Here is a 9,591-nt window from a genome sequence, read left to right on the forward strand (position 1 = left end):
TTATAATTCTTCATTTTTTCCATCATTTGTGAAAATGATAAATGTAAATGAACTTATAAATAAATATATCATTAAGTAAAAAAAGGGTTTTATTTTTGAAAAAAAAGAATGGTATTGTACATCCGGCTCTAGATAAAGAGCCAAGATAAAATATGTGAAGATGACATGTCGCCTTCCTGAGTGACATTTTGTCAGGTTTGAGGGAGGAGTCATAGAGAGTAATGGGACGTCTCTCCAAAGTCCGCTACATCTCCCGACACGTTTCACTAGTCCATTCATTGAATCAAAATTGTAACATGGAGTATAAACATTTGGTATATAAAACTAAATTGTTTTCGTCTTCTTTGTACAACCGCTGTAAATCTTTACGCAATGGTTTATTATTTTAAATAATTATTTATTATGTCAGCAAATAATAAATATCTAACAATACATTGATATAAATACAATGATTTTCCTTGTAACATGAGTTCGTGTGCAATATAAAATTTGTTTAATGTATTTTTCTTAATAGCTCACTTTATTTTAATAGTCTAATTAAGAACATTCTGGATTTTTTCATACATCTAATAAGTATTTTTTTTCTTAAAAAGAAACCATTATAAATTTCTTAGTAAATTTGTACAAATGTTAAGCGTCTAATATTAGAATAATTGCGTAGCTAATATCGCCGCTTTGGCTACTAGTGCGTTGTGATGGCAAGTAGGTTACTTGTCAAATAAAAGATAAAAATATAATAGAATAAAACAACAAATAAACATGGATCCAACAATTCATCTTGAACAAGATAACCACAATTACATTAAAAAATTGTCACCTTCAATTTCTTTTTCCCATCTCGGACGCGATTGTGGGAAGTATCAGTAATTTAAAAACTCCAAAGTTCCAGAGTTTAGATTCCAGAACAACTTTAAACTGCGGTAAAACCTGACCCAAAGTGGTTATTCAAATCCAAATTCCAAATAAACCCTATTTAGATGACAGTTTTCCAAAAATGTTTTGGAAAAGGGAAACTTCCAGGCAATAATTGGAATAATTGGCTTCTGGTATGTTGATAAATTCGGTCAAAATTGTTGAGAAATATTTGATTTTTTCCCCTCCTCAATAAGCTTTTGCAGCTACTTCGCAGTAAAAGATCACCTACAACGATTCACAAGATGTTTAATTTTTTAATGATTTCAAAAACTAATGGAAAAGTGAGAGGGTTTCCATGGCAACCTGCCCGAATACTTTGAAAACATGATTATTCTTATAAAGATCAATAATCCATATAGTTTCTACTTAATGAAGAAACAGACAAGATAATGATAAATTAATTAAATCTAAGTATAATATCATTCCAATTTTTTCATTCACTTATTTTATACGGAAAATTTACTGCGATCATGCAAAGAATTCGATTTTTTTGACGTTTTGATTTCCCCCCCCAGTCCATACTTAAGGCTGATTTGTGATATTACGGCAACCTTTTCAATAAAATAAACTTATCGGAAGTGCGACTTTAGATAATTTATTTTGCACATTTTTTCGATTTTTGAAAAGCAGCTCAAACAAAATTGAATAACCTTAGTATACTCATGAAAAACTGTATAGACTTTTATATCAGCTAGGTTTTATGCATATTGAAATAGTTAAACAGGCCGTGAATGCCGAATTTTCAACAAACAAAAGTGGATAGACCATTTTAACATTGTTATAATGATCGGTATTTTTTAAATTTTATTTGTTTACTTTATTTATTTTATTGACAACTGTAAATAATATTTTACAACCAGAAAATGAGATGTCTTAAAAAAAAATGTCAAGAGAGCAAGTAGGTTAAGGCCATCCAATGACACCTCTCCATTAAAATTACAATTCGAAAATCAACTAAGAAGGTCCTTATTCCAGCTTCTTCCTTAACGTTGTCTCGTAACCGGTAATCTCATGTTGATAGTCCTTGAATAAGAGGTTTAGTGTGTATTGGAAGTGTGTCGTGAAACCGTTTATATAGTGTACTAATGGTTGTTTGTAAGTAGGGAGTTTGTAAGTCTTTGTGTAAGTTCTTGTTCAGTAACAAGAACTACATCAGTATGGAGGGGGAGCGCTACTGATCAGTCTTAGTACTTTTGATTGACATTGTTACGGTTTCAGTGAGTTAATTTTTTTGGTATATCGATAAATTTGGGCACCGTACGTCCAAAGTGGCCTGAGAAAATAAATATAAATCTTTTGATTTATTTTTACTGATTTACCTTCATTTTCCGAAAATGGTAATTATGATCGTTTATTTAAAAGATGAAATAATAATTTAAGTCGGTTATGTTATAGTTTAGCTTTTGTTCTGCTCTTTTGATGTGGGAGGTCGATGTAAGTCGTTTGCCTAGTGTCAATCCAAGGTATTTTAATGTGTCTGTCCGGGCTAAACTTCGTTTGTTAAAAAAAACGTTTGTTAAAAAATAGACCACGATAAAACGTAAAAGTTATTTGGACTGATTTCACAATGTTTATCACTGTTTTCCATTTGGCACACCATTTATAGAAGTGAGACAAGTTTATTTGTAAGTGTAGTGAGGTTTGTACTCTCCATGATTGGCTAAAACGGCTATATCGTCAGCATATGTGGCCGTGAGAGTGAGCTCCATTGTTGGTAGATCGTAGGTACACAACGTCTATACTACACGCGTAGTATAGAGCCCGGCTCCGGCTCCAGCTTTTGCTGTGAAATGTGAGAGGAGTTATGAACCCTGTCGAATCCAGAAGTATCTTTCTTCTGAATAAGACTGTAGGATTAGGTAGTAGTAGGTGCTAGGAAGAACGTTGCTTGGAAAAGTCCTGCATGCCAAATTCTATCGGATGCTAGATGCACATCTAAAAAGGCACCTGTTATGTAATGTTTCTTTTCAAAAGAGAAGAAGCCATGAAGTTGATGAGTTGTTGCATATTGATGGCGGAAGCCGAATTGGTTATGAAATAGGGTTCTCTCTATGAAAGGTAGTATTCTCTTACATAGTATTTGTCGAAAGGTTTTAATATTAGTATAATGATCAAGAATGTTAACTGAATCGGAAAGTGGGTTGTACGTAACACCTAGTTATAGAGTGCTGTGAGGAATATAATGGCCTTTCGGGGAAAGTGTTGCATGATTTCAGAGGTAATCAAGTCATAATCTGGGGACTTATCCTTTGATGGGTAACAGATTTATTTTTTGTACCTCTTAGGGGGTAAATGATTTTGGAGGCAGAGAAAGCAGCAAATGTATGTATATGGATATGTAGTCATCAATACTTTCTGCTTTTTGTTCATTCGTGATCTCACAGGCAGCCGTTGGAGTATCTTTCAGTGGATGGGAAGAGTACTTATCTCGGAGAAGTTTTCTAATTGATCTCTACTTCCGTAACTTCCGTCTTCGATGTTTAGGAAAGAAATATGATTATCAATTTGTTTGGGTTTAAAACCAACGTAATTTGGTTTTAACCTATTGTTTGGATAATTATATTTCATTTTGTCTGCATTGAGTTGTGTTCAGTGCCCACGTATTCGAGCCCTTCGTTTTTCTATTATGAGCTGTCTGATGAAAGAAGGCTATTCTTAAAGAATGTTATCTCTTTTAGCTAGAGAAGTTGTAGATGCTTCATAAGCTGCTTGTTGTACTTGAGTTGTGAGAAACTCAGCAGCCTCTTCTTCTCCGGTTGCAGTTTTTATCAAAAAAGGAATGGCTAAGCGTTCCTTTAAAAGATTTTCAAAGTGTTTCCAATCAGCCAATTCTTTTGTTATTGTGGACTGTTCTTCCGAATTTTTCAAAGTTTGGTTAAGGGTTAGGAAAATCCCATTGTGATGATATTTCGAAATTTATTTCAATTCTATATGAACATGGGTTGAAACCTTTACTAATAAAGAAATCTTAAAGATCCGGTAACCTAATGTTAGTTCCCATTTCAAGTGCCGTATAGTTTCCTCAATTCAGTGCCGTGATTCTTCCTCTACTTCCTGCAAGTACGGCTTGTAGAAAACCTGGTTGTGACCTGGAACCTACAGTATTTGGTATCTGCAGGAAGTGTATAGTGAGGAGGAATCGCTATACAGGATTGAGTAAACAGTACCGCAGTTAAAATGGCTACTAACATTAGGAGAAACTGTAAAAAAATTATTTCCGTAAAATAAAAATAATTGTTTCCAAAATTAAGCATTTCTCCTTTTTTTTATTTAACTACATTTAAAATTTTCTATCTACTTTAAACATGGCAATTAAATTAGCCAAACTGTTCTGTAATTGTAGATGGCATCTGTTTTTCATTTCCGCACACGCCCCCATTCCTTTCTTTATCTATTCTTTTTTTTTACGTTCTATTTTAAATAATATAGAAAATCGAAAGTTAATCGCAAAAGTAAGTATAATGTTGGAAAGCTCATTAAATGGAGAAGTTTTAGTGCAATATGCTATAAAATGTATTTCCGTAAGATAAAAATAAATGTTTTCAAAAATGATTTTTGCAATTCTACAGATCACAACCTACCAGGTATCTGCAGGACGAGGGCAACTGATATTCTGCCCTTATGATTGAGAATTGGACATGGGTCATGTAAACCTTTTTTCGTTGTACTCGATGTATAGAATCACCACCCAGAGTCTGTCGACTTCATCCTGTTACTAATTATTTTGTAATTATAATAAAGTATTGTTGTAATTATTCGCAGGATTAGTTAAAATATTAATTTATTATATTTACCTTGAAATTTTCACAAATGATTTAGTAAACTATTTTGTAGATCGAAGGCAGTATTTTTTGTTCAATTATTTGCTCAATAAACTTAGGTACTTATTGCTACATAAAAATGTCTATGACTTTTTTCTAAACTTTTCGCTTTATTATTTTGAATATCATTCAAATTTGAATATTTATTTTGTTGCTTTCATTAGGGCTAGTGTCATATTTCAAATTTTCTTACAATCAAAATTCATGTTTTATGTCTCGAGATGAGAATAAGCAATACCAATTACGTTCCTGTCAAGAATATAACATCTTAACAAAATATTACGAAAAAGTGTACATACGATTGACATCGTGAGAGATCTGGCACGCTTCGCTGTCTCCAATTTTTGAATCTCTAAATCCCTGTCTCCATTTATTTAATTTTCTCATTTATCTGATTATCATATTCTTTCATAGTTCAGATTCATACATTTTTTATTGCTGTTAACAACGCAAAATGGTTATTTATTCAACAAATAAATAAATATAATTAAAATAAACAAACAAAATTAAATGTAATTACATTATATTTATAAATAATTATATTATAATATATTTATAACTTGCGGTCAAAAGAGAAACAGGAAAAGTTAACAGGAAAAGCTAACAACTAACAACCGCAACCCTGACAATTTTCTCCATAATTTAAAATTAAATGTACTCTAGAGGAATGTTGTTTGTTGAAAATTCGGCATACAAGCCCTGTTTAACTATTTCAATAAGCATAAAACCTTGCTGATATAAAAGAGTATATAGTTTTACATGAATATACCACGGTTATTCAACTTTGTTTGATCTGCTTTTTAGAAAATCGAAAAAATAAATTATATAAAGTGTAAGGCAGTATAAGAAGACTTTTCGTTTTGAGCTAGCCCGTTCACACACAAACATAGGAACACATTCCATTTCACACACAAACATAGGAACACATTCCATTTCACAAAACTTGGTAATATGGGCTGGGTGACCTCAAAACGTATGTGATGCTCAAAAAAATCGAATTTGAATTTTGCATCATCCCAATAAATTTTCTTTTTTCCTTTTCCTAATTAAATTAACCTTATTCAGTTTTCCTTATTCAGTTTTCCATATTAAATTTTCCTTATTAAATTTTCTTTATAAATTAAGTGAATGAAAAGAATTGGAATGATATTGTATTTATGTTTAATTAATTTATTATTATCTTGTTTGTTTCTTCATTAAGTAGAAAATATATGGCTCATTGATCTTTCAACAGAATACTCATATTTTCAAAGTATTCCGGTAGGTTACCATATAAACCTTCTCTCATTTACATCCCACTGGTGTCCGAGATTGATTATTGTTTATTGCTTAATGCACATGGATAATTGCAATAAGCCGACTTTCATTTTTGTGGAAATCTGTTTTTTAAACTAGATAGTTAGTTTTTTTCATTTTGCATCGAAAATTTAACGCTCAATCAATATTTAATTGTGGTATAGAGAAACTCTGGGGCTAATTATTTATTTCCTCTCTTCCTTGCCTTCCAACATAACGGATGTTGGCACCAACATTTTATAATACTTAGCATCAAAGGCTAATGTAATCAATAAATATGAATTCGGTGTTTCAGCATCTTGAGCTTCAACATCTGCCTCTTTTACCTGGAGGCAGATTTTTTTTTTCCGAGGTAAAATTGCGGTTTTCTACCCATACAAAAAGCTTCGTTGTACTGCTCGTTATCTTTAGTGTTCGACTGAAGAAAATCGTTATTTGGGAGGACGCGGAGTACACTATTCCATACCACGTTGTCCCCAACAAAGTTCAAAATAATGTGCTCAGCCGTCCCTGGTATTGGCATCTGGGTCATAGGGAGTCCATATCCCTTCCAAAGCTTCATTTAGCATTGAACCCTCCATGCCCAGTGAGGTATCGAGCAATCCAGTAGTCCGGAAGAATCCATTTAACTTCTAAGCGTGTCCAAACGGTGGAGGAGAATTTTTTCAATGTAGCACCTTTAGTGGTCGTCAGCTATAAAGCATGTAAAAAAAAATATGTATCGGTTTAATCAATTGATGACTAATGATATGAAGTTAAGTTTTTAACTGATTAATATATTTCCTCAACATAAGAAATTGAAGAATCTAAAACATGGCAAAATTGTGCTCGTGTTGTGTATTAAATTACAAATAATAAAAAGGATTATTTCGATAATATTCACATATCAACGTATAAAAAATATTATTTATGGCGATTGTGTCATCATTATAATATATTTTTTTTTTTAGTTTTCTTTATAATTTTCTCAATTTTTATGCATGGTAATTCTCCACTCTTTACATTTTACACAAAACTTAAGAGCATTATGGTTCATAGAAGTAGTACTCTTTAGTTTATCTGTTTTATCACAAACATTCATCCTTCTAAAAACTAAGCGTTTATTTATTTAGAAGGACCCATTTTATTCCTCATTCTGAACAACTTAAATTAAGTAATTAAAGTAAGTAAAGTTTATATAATTAAAACCAGAGCCGATTTAATAAAATATTAACATATTCTATTTTATTATTTGCACAAATAATTCACCCTTACAAATTATAAGATCAACTGTTGATGTTGAATAAATCGTAATAATTCACAATAAATGTGTATTTTAAATGTACATTATAGTAATATTTTAGGTCTGTTTAAACAACCACTTCTGAATGTCCGGAACTAAAATCATGTACAGTACAGATTTTGGGAGAGAATAACCCCTACTACGGCATGCTACGTACAGTCAGAAGTATTTGTTAGAACGGACATTCTATCTCTTTCGATTAGGGATCCGAAAATAATGCATGTCTAATAACTTTTAACAGTTTGTTTGAATGTTTCTAAATAAGTGCCAAGTAAAAAGTTTTTTTTTTATTTAATGTGATTTACAACTGTACAAGTAATAAATACAATAAGTAAATATGTTGTATATTTCATTTACACTTGAAAAGGTTGGGAAGGAACCACCCATTGGTGGTATTTCAAACATTAAGTTCTGGAAATTTTGTATTCTGCGTTTTCTAATTCCTGCTTTTAGGCTGTTAGTGAATGTATTGTAATAAGTTTTGTCCGGTTTGTTCTGTGCCACCTCGCAGTAAAAAGATAAATTCTTATTAGGAGTATGAAGAAAATACAAAGTTTTTCCCCCCTTTTGTATAATACATTAATTTTCAATTTTAATTATAATAAATCATTCGGGTAAACAATAATCTACTAATACATATATAAAGGTATTAAAAAAGTAAATCTAACTACTTACGGTTCAGCTGTATGAAAATAAACGTTCTTCTGAAAAACTTCAATAATACACACCTAAAACAAAAATAATTAACATCACATATCGCAATGATACTATAATTTATTAAATATGATATTCACTATCATCATTACTCCTTAAATTATACTATGTAAGCTATTCTATCTGATGATTATGAATAGTGAATATTGAAGCAAAAAAAAAAATGTCATATTTTAAAAAATTGTAAATAATTTTTAAATCAAATAAAACTGTAATTCTAAAAGGTAAGGTTTCATATTGCTTAAGAAAAAATAAATTCCGAAATTTTTGTATAATATTTACATCATTTGACCATTAGTATATTTTTGTACATTATCGCCACCTCAGTCGATGTATTTATGAAGACACTATCACAGTTTTCTGTGTCCTTAGCTTACCAGTTTCCCGTATGTCCTAGAGAACGTTTTTCGGACATCTCACCTCTTCGTTCGAGCTGGATTGCCTTCCTGTCAAATGTTCTTTAAATTTAGGTGATCAGGATCCAGATTTATATTAGCGTAGTGGTCTAAATCAACGTATATTGTTATTGAGGGCCAGGAGGAGGACATCACGCACCTGTTATTCTTTTCCTGATTCAGTGCGAACAACACCTGGGCGCCTCTTTGATATTACGGAAAACCACAATGCTATTTCGGATTCATCATTACAACGCCAGTATATGTATGTGTGTGTATATATATAGTTTATGCTATAAACTATATTATACTTACAAGTTTGCGGGCTTAAAAAAAAAAAATAAAAAAGGAAACTGACAGTATTCCTTCAATTCCTGTGTTAAGATAAGTTTTCCTTTTAACTTTTTTTTTTTTTAATTCTTAAGAATAATGAAATTAAAATATACATTTTCAATAAGTAACATTTATAATATTAGTGAAACAGGTTGTATTTGTGATTATTATTATTTCATTAGTATCGGTTGGTTCGTATTAATACTTACCTGTGCATTACTATTCAATACCAGAGTTGAGCGAAAAGTATTCGATTGACGAGAGACGAATAAATTTTTATTTGAAGTTTGTATTAGATTGACGAGAGACGAATGCATTTTTATTAGAATAAAAATACGACTAAACGATCCTCATATATGTTTCTTAAGACGCATAAAACGAAAGTGTTATCAATTTTAGCATATCTCACAAGAAATGTCGTCTTAATGAAATTTTAGGAATACGAATGTATTCAGATGGTTAATCATATATTATTTTCGAATAAGAGATTATTCGTCCAAAAAATTAATGAATATAAAAGTATTTGAATGGTTGGTTAATCGAATTTCTTTGCTTGAATAATTCATTAATCGTGTAAAATAATGACGAATACAAAAGTATTCAAATGGTTAATCGTCTTTTTTTCCGAATAATTAATTATTCGATTAGAAACTTCACGAATACAAATGTATTCGTCTCTCTTCAATCGAATAATATTCGCCCAACTCTGTTCAATACCTAGCTACAAACTTCTCAGTTTAAGCAATAGGTTATTAAGAATTGCTACTAAAGAAAACGTTCCTAACACGTGCCATACACTATTTATTTTTTGTAGTTTGCATAAATATTTCAAGGA

General features: G+C 31.1%; 1 long non-coding RNA gene across 4 annotated transcripts in view; it reads right to left on the minus strand.

Annotated features, from left to right (window-relative positions):
* LOC106680128 (uncharacterized) overlaps window positions 1-9,591 on the minus strand; it is a 486,547-nt gene that overhangs the window by 349,258 nt on the left and 127,698 nt on the right. For 3 of the 4 annotated variants that reach the window (XR_010843854.1, XR_010843855.1, XR_010843853.1), the window contains one exon: window positions 7,990-8,042. This is a non-coding gene — a long non-coding RNA (uncharacterized lncRNA). Of the gene's footprint in view, window positions 1-5,988; window positions 6,726-7,989; window positions 8,043-9,591 lie in introns of those variants that run through there. The other variant, XR_001343073.3, reaches the window with a different exon arrangement.

The sequence above is a fragment of the Halyomorpha halys genome, unplaced genomic scaffold (genome assembly GCF_000696795.3).
Source record: "Halyomorpha halys isolate HHAL.00 unplaced genomic scaffold, Hhal_1.1 Scaffold244.1, whole genome shotgun sequence".
Classification (NCBI taxonomy): domain Eukaryota; kingdom Metazoa; phylum Arthropoda; class Insecta; order Hemiptera; family Pentatomidae; genus Halyomorpha; species Halyomorpha halys.